General features: G+C 37.0%; 1 protein-coding gene across 1 annotated transcript in view; it reads left to right on the top strand.

Annotated features, from left to right (window-relative positions):
* The window catches only part of ZNF385D (zinc finger protein 385D), a 741,503-nt gene that overhangs the window by 412,011 nt on the left and 314,500 nt on the right, over positions 1-14,992 (top strand). The window lies entirely within an intron of this gene.

Raw genomic sequence — 14,992 nt, 5'->3', positions numbered from 1 at the left:
GATTTGCTAATATTTTATTGATGATTTTTCTGTCCATGTTTATGGGATATATTGGTCTGTAATATTTTTCTTCTGTCTTTGTCCAGTTCTGGTATCAGGATACTGATGGTCTCATAAAATGAATTGAGAAATGTTGGTATCCTCTCTTCTATTTTCTGGAAAAAATTGTGTAAAATGAGTGTTATTTTTCCTGAAATGTTTGGGGAAATTCTCCAGTGAAACAATCTGTGCCTAGATATTTTGTTTCAGAAGGCAATTTTTTTTCACTATAAATATACTTTCCTTTTTAGTTATAGCTCTATTCAGGTTACCTATTGGCTTTCTTTGTATTCCCTTGGAGTTTTTGGGTCTTCTTTGCCTTCTTGTTCATTTTTCAGTACTCAATTTATCTACAATGTTTTTGAGTATATATCTTAGCATAGTGATTTTAGTGGTTACTCTAGGGGTTTCAAACATTCCTAAGTTATCACAATTTATTATCTTGTTTCAATATTTTATGACTTCAAGGGAAATTGAAAAATCTAACCACTCTTTACATACCACTTTCTCCCCCACCTTTATAATTATCTTAAATATTACATGTACATTCATTGGAAAACATCAGACAATGTTAGAAGTCTTGCTTTCAATCACCAAACTTAATTTTAAAAAACTCAAGAGGAAAAGAATAGCTTACTATATTCAGTCACATTAATTCCCATCTCTGTTGCTCATTTATACTGTGACCATATTTTTCCATGTATAATGGGTACTTTTTGCCCAAATTTTTGACAGAAAAATAAGGGTACGCATTATACATGGATAGTACCTGAAATACCTTGTATTGGTTCTTGTGTTTTATAATTATTTGTTACATAAAATTTCCTGTACCATAATATGTTCAAAAATAAATGCTAAAATTCCTTTATAATACAAAAAAGTATCTAAATATGAATAAATAAATAATTGGATAAAAAAAGATTTTTTTCCTGGAAGTTTGGGCCAAAATGTGGGTGCGTATTATTCACAAAAAAATACAGTACTTTTATCTTACATACAAGTACAATGAGTAGATGGGCATTTTGTCTTTGTCAGCTGAAGCACTGAGCTCCTTAAACTCTCAGGGAAATAAACTACCAGAGAAATAGTTACTCTTTTGGGATTCATAGTTTCTAGCATTTTGTTATGCTTTACATATTTTTAAAGATTAATACTAATGATTACATATATATGACATTTTATGTAGACCACATACATATTAATCTACTCACATTAAAATAAATGTATTAAAATATACATACACTCCCTTATCTTTGATGGTTGGAATATTCAAGTTTTCATAAATCATATTTTTGCACATATCATATAAATGTTATGTATTTTAATAAATTATACATTTTTCACACAAAATGTGTTTATTTCCTTTAACTCCTTACTTGTTTTTCATTTCTAAAATTCTTACTTTTCTGCAAGTATGTTCCCTCACACATAAGCATAATCTATAGAATGAATTGCTTATTTTGGGAAGAAAACTTGTAGGTTGTTGCAAAGTCTACTTAAGAAAATGAGTATTGAAATTGGTGACTGACAACATCTCTCATCTCCCATGTGGAATCCAATATCTGATAAATGTTTGCATCTAAAGCAGATGGATGATCTTAGGTTTTCTTATAAGTCTAGGAAAGCCAGGACTATGTGCTTGGCATGCAACAGCCCTCACAATTGACTTTTGAGGCAATGAGAATATCAGAATGAGTTATGGAATAGACAATTTGGAAAGAGCAGATTTAAAAATCAATTTAAAGAGTTTATATATTATATGTAAGAAATTACTTTCTCTTTCTTATCAGCAGAATGCAGCTCCTGTCTGTGGATGCTGTAGGAAGTTTTTGACAGCTTTTAGAGACATTTTGAGTCAAAGTGAACTGCTTTCTGGTTTTCTCAACTCAGTACCTTAGCAAAGTCAAGATGACCCTATTAATATGTTTAATCCCCTTGAGCAAATCTTTCAAAACTTCCTTCCCAATCACTGATTTCTACCCCTAATTTCATTATGTCATGTGTTAATGAAACTCAAGCCAATGTCCATAGGTAAAATTATACTGGTGAAAGATTCAAGAAATTAGGGGACATTTTTAGTATTTTGACTATTTGAGGCACTGTCATGAAGAGAAGGGAAGATCATTAACATTGAGTTACCTCTTCCTTCTCAAAAATGATAATATTACTGACAAATTCAGAGGCATTTCTTAGTTTTTCCCAAAGACTTTCTTCAGATTTTCAGGAAAAGTTACTAAGTGGACTAATTTCAGCTGTAGTTGAAAGAAGGCTGGTACAGGAACAGTAACTCATGATGTCACTGGGCTCTCAAGATTATTCTGTTTGCTCCACCGTTAGGGCAAGCCGCCATCCTCATACCACTTCATCTGGGTCTCAGTGGGCTAATTTATCTCCAGATATTAACTCTACAGTCTAGGCGACAAAAGGAAATGTAAAGGGCAGTGAAAAAAGGACCAACTAACCAGGTATTTTCTATTGTAAAAGGCTACACTAAATGTCCCAACCACAGCTTTTGTTTATGTTTCATTGATTGTCACATGGGCAGTCTTAACTCCAAGGTAGGCTGGGACATATTGACACCCAACTTAACTGGGGTTCTATACTAAGAAAGGGAATTAGAAGTCTAGACAGTGGATAAGTAGCCAAAATATATGCCACTGTGTTCAATATGATGTATTTGAGTTTGGGACCTCGGGAGTTTTGTAGCTATTTTTCATTATTACAAAATGTGTGTGAGAGTGTGTTTGTACATATGAGAAAAAGGAAGAAGCACATATATGCAATAACACATCTATGCAATGACAACAAAAAGGAAAATATTAGCACTGCTATTATGCATAGAAATTTTTGATTGGCAAATTATTTTTGCCCTTTTCTCCCTCATCACCTGCTTTTGACGGCTTGTCAATCCATCATTTCATTGCAGTGTCAGGGAACAAGGATAAACATAAAATCCATACTAAGCTATTCTGTTTGCAAACACATTTGGTCAAACATAATGTTGAAGTTAATACAAAATTAAGATTTGAATTATTGGCACAGTGCAAATATCCAAGAAATACCTTTATTCTGTAAGTTTAATTTATATGCTAAAAAGAATGAAAATTTTGAATTTAGGGTGCTCAGCTAGGTAACTTTGACATTATAATGTTTTTTAGGACTTTGTCCATTTCAGGGAGCAAATTTGTCTCTGCATATTATCAAAGGAAAATGGATTGACTTTGAAGTCCCTGTCTTGATGTTTGACTTAGTTTATATTCTTACTTTATTTTAATAAAACAGCCATGAAAAATTTATCTGGGCCATATTGTCAGGGATTACATAAGAGAATTGAGTAGGAGTAAGATCTGTGACAGCATCTCAGAGCTTTTCTTCAAATCTTACTCAGAAGTGGGGTCTTTTCCAAAACCAATATATTTATAGATGCCCTTCACAAACAGAGGTTGGTATTCTGAAAAACTTAAGAAATAATATAAACAAAGCTCTTCCTTTGTTAAAAATGAAAAGAAGCAACTGAAAGATTATAGGAAACATTTTCGCCAGGATTCCATCCCACTAATACTAAATTTAATTATTTAAATATTTAAAAAATATAATGTATTATTGTCATGGTAAGAATTAATGCTTAAGCCCTGACTGTGTGGCTCAGTTGTTATCCTGTATGCCAAAAGGCTGTGGTTTTCATTCCTGGTTGGGTACGTACAGGAGGCACCCAATCAATGTTTTTCTCTCTCATCGATATTTCTTTCTCTCTCTGTATCTCTCTCTCCCTCCTTGCTCTCTCTCTACATCAACATATCTTCGGGTGAGGATTAAAAAAATTAATACTTAACACCTACTAATGATTGTTAGAATATATTTTCTATTTTATTTCTTAACTCAATACTGTTTTTTTAAAGATTTTATTTATTTTTAGAGAGGGGGTGGGAAGGAAAAAGAGAGGGAGAAAAACATCAATGTGTGGTTGCCTCTTGCGTGCCCCCCACTGGGGACCTGGCCTGCAACCCAGGCATGTGTCCTGACTTGGAATCAAACTGGCGACCCTTTGGTTCACAGGCCCACGCTCGATCCACTGAGCCACACCAGCCAGGGCTTGATGCTATTTTTTTATACAATGAAAATAGTATCGACATGAAACTCCAAAGTCAGGCCATGTTATTTTTATAATCTGTGTCCCCAGGTATAAGTGCTCTGGGTATAAATTATACTTCTAAGACTTTGTTCTAAAAAGAAAAAGAAAATGACTATAATTTTGTATTATTCATACATTAAAATAATGCTTTAGATATATTGTTATATGAAATATACGATTAAAATTAGTTTCAGCCATTTCTTTACCTTTTAAAATGTAACTTCTAGAAAATTGAATGTTACACATGTGAAGGGCATTGTATTTTTATTGGACAGTGCTAATCTAAATCCTTCGTTTCCTTTCTTGTTCTTCTGGCTTCCCACAGTGGTGTGGACTATGCAGTGGGCTAGATTCACATCAGAGAAATAGGAGGGGTTGGCATTGATTTCAGAAAAAGCACACATGGACAATGAAATAGCCATTCTGAATATAAATTAATGGTTTACTGTCTTGGCTCCCATTGTAAGAATTACTGTTGATGCCTTGTGAATATACAGATACTCAGGTTTCTATCGTTGCGATTCTTCTTCAGTTTGAGGAGAACATGCTAAGGTTTGGACATATTTTTAACAAGAGGCTTAGCTAAGTTTTCTGATGGAAAGTTGAGAAACCACTAATAGAAGAAGATAAACAAAAATTCGTATGAGTTGATTTAAAAACTATAGCTCTCTCTAGTCCATATAATTTCTTTTGGTCCTAATTAACTAGTTCAAAATGATAGAATTATATTTAATAGAGGATGTTGACTTTAAAAGCCAAATGGGTGGCACGGAGCACTTGGTAAACAGGAATTCCTGAAGGGGTGATCTTGATAGCATTTTATAAAGGGAATGGGCAAAAGTCTTGAGAAAGTTGTGTTGGAATCGGTATCAACATGAGTGTTACTGAACACCTGTGTCGTATAACATTTTCTTTTCAGGTACTAAATGCAAAAGGAGTTTAGATTGGTATAAAAAAAATAAAATAAGGAAGAAGGGAAGGGAGCAGAGTAGAAGAATGAAGGAAGCGAGGAAGGAAGCATAGAAGGCCCCTCTGAGTATTAGACAAATAAGCATGCTTTGCTGTTTGGCTAGCATGATATCAGTTGTGCAGGGCCAATGAGGGCAAATATGCAAGACTGTATTCAAATGCTGTCTACTTGTAGACATTATATTTTTATGGTTTTCAAACATTAAAAGCCATAATTCCCATCTTCCAGATTCCCATCTGTGGTGTATGGGAGGTGAATAGAAGGGACATGTATCAGACATTTTAACCAATAAAAGTTATCCAGAAAAAAAATGTCTCATTTTCTATGAGATCCTGAGCTCCAAGCAGCTGCCCATTCTTTTCCCCATGTCTGCATTACGGTCACTTCGCTGCTCATTAGCATCGCCGCTTGATAGATGGGAGAGGAAAAGGTTAAGTGCAGCCTTGTGGTCTTGCAGCTCCTACTGTTCTCCTCCCAAATCTGAGGGAGTTCTGTTAGGGGGAGGAATCCGAATGTCAGAGGTGGGGTGGTCCAAGATTGCTCAGCTTATTCAATTCATAAATGAAAAACTGTTTTCCACAGGACAGTCACATGCTCAGAGACAAATCTGTTTCACAGAATGGTCTTTTGTTATTTCTCCTAATCACAAGCAGGCTGTTTGACTTGGATTGAGTGGGCAATATTCATTTATGGATTTGTCACCTATGACGAGAAATCAGTGAGAGTCAGCAATGTTTGTATTTTAGTCCACACAGTGAAAACTGCCAGTGACCTATTTCCATACCTAAACACCAATGTTTACACCCAAATTAACAATGAATTTACACACATCACTTATACAAGCATGCAGGTGTTTCCCTCTCTCTCTCTCTCTCTCTCTTCCTCTCCCTCCTGCACATGCACATACATACACACACAACCCTAATTTGAATTAATCTAATTTAGACACAATCATCAAAATTTTTAATGCCACTCAATGGACAGCCTTCTCATGTTATCTGCATCTGGTAGTGTTCCCCACATCCTTCATACAAATGGGTAGAGATGGGCCAAGGAGCAAAACGCTGTTGAGTAGTCTTTCTCTGAGCTTGGAAATAGAAACTTGCTATGTGGGATGAGCAACCCTCACGATGATCAGATCCGTCTTTTCCCACTCTGCCTCCAAGGGTCAATAAGAATCAAATTGTTGCTTCTGTCCAAGGTGGCACTTGCTTTGGCTACATGTATTTCCGTGAATGTAAAAACAAACAAACAAACAAACAAATGGCAGGGAAACTAGTAGTCACGGAATGTCTTAATGTGTGGCATCTAATTCACTTGATTTCTTGTCCGTAGAAAACTCGACGCTGCACCTTGTGTGAAGTTTGAGTTCTAGCACTGTCTTCCAAGCTTCTCAACCAATGAGAGACAATGTCTTGTTTTGAAACCCTCTGGCTTACCTGTTATTTTGTGATATGATTTTTCTACTGGCACATACCTGACAAAATACTTAAAGATGAACACTGCTATATATTGTTATGAAAGTAAGCCAAAATACCATACCCATGAGTAAGAGAAAGAACACAGATAAAACATCAGTGACTATAAAATACAATGTAGGCAGTCCTGGACCTAGACTTTAACCAGCATTTCCCAATAGAATCTTCTGTGATGATAAAAATATTCTTGATTTGTGCTTTCTATTGTGGTAGGCAGGAGCCGAGTGTGGCTATTGAGAACTTGAAATGTGACTCTTGAAACTGAGGAATTTGTAGTTGTTGGGGTTTTTTTTTTTTTTTTGGATTTACTTCAATTGAAATGCCACATGTGACTAGTTATTATATTGGATGGCATACTCTAGTCTAAGCTCTTCTAGAGTTTTCTTGTTTAAACTTTAATTTCTCAAAGAAGACATAATGATAATTATTAAATTTTGTTACTAAGATTGATTTTTCAAGTAATTTTTTAAGCAATAAAAGTATAGAAGTAAAAAGGGTAAGACAGTGAAAAACAATACAAATAGAATAATGAACTGAAATAGACCCACCTTCATCATATATGACATTGGGCAAATTATTTAACCTCTCTGATGCTGTTTGATCATCCGTAAAATTAAGAAGATAATGTAAATAAAGAATTAAAAACAGTTTCAATTAAGTCAATGATGAAGACTCTGAAGACAGATGACACTAAAATGAATTGCCCAGGGATGAACAGCTCTGAAACAGGAGGGGTTCACACTCCGGACTTCAGGTCCGGCACAGGCACTTCCACACACTAGGGGGCTCCACTTTGGGAAAGGCAAGGCAAATGAACAAGAAATACCACTTCCTCTACTTGGAATCACCTCTTATTCATAGTCAGTCTGCGTTTCCTGGAGAAGCTGAAGTACTACCTGGGGATAGATTTACTTAGTTCGTCATCTGATTGATTTTTTAAAAACCTTACTCTCCGCTGGTAATTGTTGCTATCCCCAAAAGTGAGTTCATTTAAAATATAGCCTGCAAATAGAGACCTATTTAGCCTTTTCAATTCAGGATGGCAGTGACATTTCATCATGTAAGAAAACAAGTTAAAAATTCATAGAGGACAATCATTGTGAACAATAGGCATGTGGTATAAAAATAGTTTTTGTTTACTGAAACGACCTCATCAAACACATCTTAATTTAGTCATGATTGTATCCAAATGTTTCATTGTGGGTGAAAATGTACAGCGGGTTTCATTTGCCCTGTGACAGTGCACATTCTCAACTGCAATATTTTACACCTTTATAAAACTCCTTAACTCTGGTTTTCGATGAGTTGAAATACCTCTAGCAAAGATCCCTTCATTGTCAAATCATGAAACGAAGCTCTATAGAACTTGACAATATTCCTATTGAGGTTGAAGAATATGGAATTTTTTATTCTCAAGAGACGGTGCCACAGATGCTGAGTGCAGTTCCCAAATGAGCCATGATTAATTATCCCATGGGGCCCGTTAAGGCATTTCCCCAGCCTCCAGTTTGCTCTCGAAGACTCTTGGGATAAATGATTCTGTGTAAACTGTATCTCATATGGAGATATTCAAAAACGACTTGAATTTGTCCAATATCAGGAAGCCTGAAAAATGGTGAAGCCTGAGAAAAATGCTTTTGTTTCTTGATGTGCTATCTAGAGAAGTTACATTTTATTTGAATTATGATGGATGCTATATGTATCTTTTATGTACTAGAACAAACACGGACATTTTCTCAAATTTTTTCACACCTATTCCCTAAAATTTTAAAGAAAAATGGTATTTTAAAAATGAAGCTGAAAATTAAAGTATTTGGAAAGGCTATTTATTTTTAATGGAATATTTAAGCATTATGCTGAGTTCTGGAACCATAATTGATTTGCACGGTTTTTAAAGCATCTTGATTTTAAATAGTAGTGACTCTATCTGTTCTTACACAGAAAAAAATGCTATGTCGAGACCAATTTCTTTTAAAAAAACTGCTAAAAATGAAAATCTGGGAAGAAAACTAAATGTTAAGAAATATGAATATAGTAGACACTCTTGGTCCACCCAGACCCTGGCAGATGAGTTATACCATTTAAGCACCCATTCCTATCTCCCTCACATTCGGTGCTGTGCTTCTAAGATGCCACCTGTACCTGTACCTCTCTTCGGAGGACTGTCTTTAAGTTTCTAGAGCTGCTTTGCTCACATATACAGCGAACATGAGTGTCTAAAGTGCTTTTATATCACAAGGTGGTCCCTTAGCAATGACCTGTAGCATGTCTTGAGGGGAGACCAACTCTGACATAATTGGAACTCCAGCACCCAGCAGGATCAAAATTGCCTGAATTCCCACCCTTCCCTCTCTTCTGTACCTTTCTTGTCCTGCTTCCCTGACTCCTTTGTTTCTCTTGGGAGTAATCCATACTTGAGTGTGCCAATCAATAACTTGCACACAAATCCTTCAAAACTTACCATTGCTTCAGTCTGGTGGCTTCCAAAGCATTCCATAGGGAATATGTTATTAATCTACCCAATGGGCAGGTGAGCACGCTTATCCTTATATTAGAGGTAAGAAAACTAAGGCTCAGAGATTGAGCGATTCACCCATATTTAACACAGATGTACAGAGGGGACAGTGTTCTACTGAGTATGTTCCTGCCCGCAGAGTAGGATCATCGTCATCGTCATCATCATTGTCAAAGTCATCCTCTGATGCAGTTGGCCCCTGCACACTGCCCTCATTGTCACATATAGTTTAGGTTGCACCTACCACCCTTTATACCAAGTGGATCCATTCTAAATAAGTTCATATTCTGCATGATAAGGTTCTGGGTCAAGTGTTATATACTACTTATTGGAAGATGTCTATATTACATAAACATTATTTTGACTCTAGTTGAAGGGGCTCAGAACCTTCTGCTTCAGGGGTCTTAAAACAAACAAAAAGTTATTTTAGAAACAATAATGGAAAATTCTTTCAAAGGAGTGAGCCCATTTTTTTTCTACAGAAACAATAATTGGATTTATCAAAGAAATGACTCTGTCTCCATAACCTACACAAAAAGCCTCTCTTATTCTATACTCTGTTTGGAAATAATATTTAATATAAGCTACCCACTTCATGAGTATAAATTCTGGGACAATATTGACATTGCAATCTATATTAGCTAATGTATATCCTTTCCATAAGAAGTTAATAAATAAGTTCATAAATTAGATTTTTATGTACAATTTCCTTGTCTTTAAGGAAATGTATTAATTAGACATTTCTGATTGGCCCACGTATATGACCTAGTTTAAGAAAACTGTCCACTTTTTCACAAGTTAATTGTATATGTTTTCCTTTTAGTGTTTATGACAAAGTGTTTATTATCAATTCCTTATAGATGATTTATCTTCTAATCACCCAAATTTTAATACCTCTAAGATAATATTTTTTTTGTACCTCCCAATTTTAAGATGGCAAATGACCTGTTTTCCCTCTTCAAGCCACGTTAGCTGGAGCTGCATGAACTGTTAGTTCCTGTTTCACTCCATGTGGTTTCCTGTTTGATGGCTTTGCTTTAATAGATTCACAAGGGGAGCGTTGTGGCAACAGAGAGAAAAGTGCCTCTGTTAAGTGCCAGATACGTTATATAGAAGCTTATAATTAAAAATAGATAGATAAAGAGGTAAAGAGGGTGAATTGATAATTAAAAATCTTATGACAAAGTCCATAAGGTTTCACTGGTAAATTTTACCAAACATTTAAAAATAAATTAATACCAACCCTTCTAAACCTTTTCAGAAAATCAAGGAGGGAATACGTCCTAATTCAATGGTACCAGCATTAACCTGATACCAAAGCCAGATAAAGAATGAAAGAAAACTGTAACCAAAAAAGCATTTTTAATCTTGATAGAAAAATCCTAAATATGGAATAGCAAACAAAATCCAGTGGCCTATTCAGAGTATTGTACACCAGGATCAAGTGGGACTGATTCCATGAATGAAGGGCAATTCAACATATGAAACCAATCAATGTAAATACAACACTAATAGAATGAATGGGAATAAAAATGCACGGTCATTTGAATTAATGCAAAAAAATCATTTGACAAAATCCAATAGTTCTTCATGATTAGATGCAAAAACAAAACACTCAAACCAGGAATAAATGCCAACTTTCTTAATGTAGTGAAGGGCACTTATGAAATCCCACAGCTAACAGTATACTCAAAAGTGAATGAAAAAGCTTTCCCTTTGTGATGACACATGAGGTCTGTCCAAAAGGTATCCTGCCATGTGCTATGAAAATAAAGACATTTATTGAAGAAGATACAAGATATATGAAAGACAACCCACTTAAGAAATGACCAGTGGACTTGTTTTTTAGATATTTTCCTAAAGAAGATATAAAAGGGGCCAAAAATCACGTGAGAAGATGCCAACATTGCTAATATTAGGGAAATGTAAATTAAAACCACAGTGAGATGTCACTTTACACCCACTAGAATGACTATAATTAAAAAAAAACTGAAATAAGTGTTGGTAAGGATATAAAGAAAGTGAAACATTCACCTGTTGTGGTGGGAATGTAAAATGGTGCAGCCTCTGTGGAAAATCTTTTGCTATTTCCTATATGATCCAGAAATTCCACTTCTAGGTATGTACCCAAAAGAATTGGTAACAGATGTGCGAAAACTTGTATGGGAATGTTAATAGCAGCACTATTCTCAATCACCAAAAGATGGAAACGACCCAAAGGTCCAGCAACTACTAGAAGCCAGGCACAAAAGATCACATGTTTTACGATTCCACTGATACAAAAATATCCAGGATAAGTAAATCCACCAAGACAGAAAGCAGATTAGTGTTTGCCAGCGGCCCAGGGGAGAGGGTAATGGGGAGTGACTGCTTAATGGGTATGAGGTTCCCTTCGGGGTGATGAAAATACTTTGGAACTAGATAGAGATGATTGTTGCACAACATTGTGAATGTACAAAATTCCACTGAATTGTCCACTTTAAACTAGTTCATTTCATGTTATACAAATTTCTCTTTAATTAAAAAAAAAAAAGTGCATCACACTGAACTCACAGAGAGCCCCCAAGGTTCTCGCTCCCTCGTGTGATCCCTTTCCCTTGAGTGGTAGCAGGACCTGTGACCATGATGAGATTCACACCCACACACAGGTTGCCTTATGTGGCAAAGTTGAGTTCTGCAGAGGTAACTGAGGTCCCTAATCAGTGGATTTGAGTTGATCCACAAGGAGGTTATCGTGGGTGGGCCTGACCTAGTTAGTTGAGCCATTCAGAAAGTCAAGCTGCTGTAGCAGATGCTCTCCTGCTACCCTTGAAGAAGTAAGTGACTGGGTTGAAAGAGGAATGGGCCATGTAACAAGGACCTGAGGATGGCCTCTAGGAGCTGAGAATGACCCCTGATCTGGATGTAGCAAGAAAATGGGGACCTTTGTAGGACAGACCTAAGCTTAGGAGGATCCGGAGCCTCAGAGGAGAGAAAAGGCCTAGATAATGTCTTTATTTCAGCCTAGTGAGGCCATAAGCAAAGGCAACAGCTCACCTGTGCGTGGAGTCCTACCCATGTGACTGTGAGATAATGAACTTGTGTTGTTTTAAGCTGCTTATTGTGTGGTACTTTGTCTCCCAGCAATAGAAAACTAAGATGGATAGAGAGATTTCACTGCAGCGAAGTTCTCTAATACACTCTGATTTGAAAGCTCCAAAGAGCCAGGGAAATCTACCAAACTTGATTTAAAAAAACCAAAACAAACAAAGCAAAACAGCTGGTGACAGTATTTCCATCCAGATGCCAAGTACAGGAATAAACTGAGTGCTATCTGGGCTTTGCAACGATGCTATTCCTGCAAATCTGCTTCTGTTTGAGGGGATGGCCCTACACCCCTCAGTCTTTTAAATACTTGAATACTTGTGCCCATAGCTAACTACCAGCTTTCGCTTTCCTGGTCTTAAATATTTATACCCCTTTGTTTTGGTTAAAAGGAATATTGTGTGTTTGCCGTTGAGAAGGGAGCATGTCTTTGCTATTGCGTGCTGTCTGACTGTTGCTTCATCTCTTCATCATAGTTGAGTGCCTCTCATTGTGGAAAGTGGTAGATGGAGGAGAATTTTGTTTTGTTGTGTTTTCAGTTTGTTTGCCAGCTAGCCGGAGTCCAAATCTCTCCCCACAGATTTACTGAGTGTGAGGCACTCTCTGGACATCTTTTTCCCGCTTTTATTTTTCCCCCGCTGGGAGATATCCTGACCTTCCTCTTCCATGGAAATAACACAATTATTCGGGCTTATCCTTTCTGTTTTAGGAGCTCAAGGAAAGGACTTTTTTCCCCTCTCAGTTTGTTTTCTCCCCAGTTGACACCAAGAGCATGTTGTCTGCCTCTCTGTCAATTATTTTCGGACCCAGCTTTCCTTGTGCGCACAGCTATTCTCCACTAAAGTGGAACAGACGCTAATGGCATGTGCTCCGCCCTCAGCCAAGTGTCTGGCCGTGGCCACTAATAAAACCATCTGTTACCAGGGTGAGTCCACAGCCTGCCACTGCTGAATCTGGGGAGGCACAGACTTTCTAGGCTCCTTTGTTATTAGAGGGCCGATGGGGCCCCGGAGGTCTACAGCAACTGTGTGCATGATTACATGAAAGATTTGGATGGCTTTCCCATTCACGCTGGGTGATCTCGGAGCAGGCTGATACTGTTGTTAGATAACTCAGCCTGAAGGGTGAGCTGAGGACAACCAGGGCTGGAGCACTCAGACTTCAGCGTTATTTTTTCTTAACCTTGTCATTCTGTTCTTTTAATTAAATTTATTGCGGTGACAATGGTTCATAATATTATATAGGTTTCAAGGGCACCACGTTTAGACTTTACATGCCAGATGACGTCTTGCGCTAGTAGGTATTAATGTGGCCGGAAAGCCACCATAGGCAATAAGCAAACAAATGGGTGTGGCTGCGTGCTTATAAAATGTTATCTACAGAAACAGAGGCTGGCCAGCTTTGGCCGGAGGGCTGAAATATGCCCAGCCTTTGCCTAGACAAACCTTTACCTACCTAGAGGCAGAGAGCGGTTGCCATGACTTCATAAATCTCTGTGCTCTCTTAGTGCAGGGGCGGGGGGGGGGTAGGTAAAGTGCTCTCCAGGGAAAAGCAGGTCTTGTCAGCCAACATCAAAGTCAGGAGGGTCACCAGAGTTTATTTGCCCCATCACTTTGTTTTCCAGATATGATCATTTAAAGCCCAGAGACGTTAATTGCTCAAAACAACATGATTTTCAAATTTTAAAACTTTGAGCTGCTATCTTTTGATGATGAAATATCTTTTGCAGAAAAGGAGAAAGTGATTATGAAAATGATTAAAGCCAGTCCCATTATGTAGGCTGTAAGTTGTTAAACTTTCTAAAGTTTGCTTTAGTTATCATTCAGATACATAATGTTAGCAATCATTAAATAATGAAGACCATTAGAGTTACTAATGTTTTGTAAAATATCCCCAGGGGGGCCCTGAGCACTGGCAGAGTTGCAGATTTTTGTCCCCAAAGCAGGATGGGAAATTGAAGGTGCCAGATTTCTTCTTTGGGGAAGGGAGTTTCTCCTACAGCTTTCAGCTGCATACCCTAAATGTAAAGGAGCTAATTGCCTGTAGTGAAGACATTTCTGCAGTACCTTTGGCATCTGTCACTGTTTCTTCTGTGTAAATGTTTGTCTTTCTCTCCTGTCCATTTCACATGCCACAGACACCTCATGTCTGTTTCTTAGTTGGAGCCTCTAGAAGGTATGTTTGTTTAGTGTTAAAAATGGACCTACAACTTATCTGAACAACTTAGGTGGAAGGGAAGCAATTGCTCTATCTAGTCATGTTGCAAAAAAGAGATTAAAAAAAGAACTTCTATTGTGTTTCTTTTACATACCCAAAGAAAGGAAAGAAAACACGCAATAAAGTTGATAAATTCTGCGTTGACCTTTCTAAAGCCATTTACTTTCCATGAAAAGCACTTATAACCTCTGATAAACCCAGAATGAAGTTGCTTGTTATTCTGAATTGGTGCTATGCCTGCTTGGTTCTACGAATATCTTCATTTTGGCTTATAGTGTTTCCTTGTGTTTTGTTTTCCTTTGCCCTCGTTTTAACATATCTGGCATCTTAAGGAGCAGATAGAAAAATAAAAAAACCCTAAAGGACAAGTTAAAAAATGATCCCCCTTGGCCATCCAAGCTATCAAAATTTCGCATTCTATAACTTACAATATTTACAAAGAAGAAAAATAATTTCAGTAGTGGTGGAACTCTTCAAGAAAATCTGAGCAGATGCCTGATTCACATACTGGAAAGAAAAAAAAAAGTCAAGCATAAAAAAGACCTAGTCTGCCAAGG

Source organism: Desmodus rotundus, chromosome 8 (assembly GCF_022682495.2).
Source record: "Desmodus rotundus isolate HL8 chromosome 8, HLdesRot8A.1, whole genome shotgun sequence".
NCBI classification, from domain to species: domain Eukaryota; kingdom Metazoa; phylum Chordata; class Mammalia; order Chiroptera; family Phyllostomidae; genus Desmodus; species Desmodus rotundus.
Note: the sequence above shows the minus strand (reverse complement) of the source record. Positions and strands in the feature narration are given on the sequence as shown.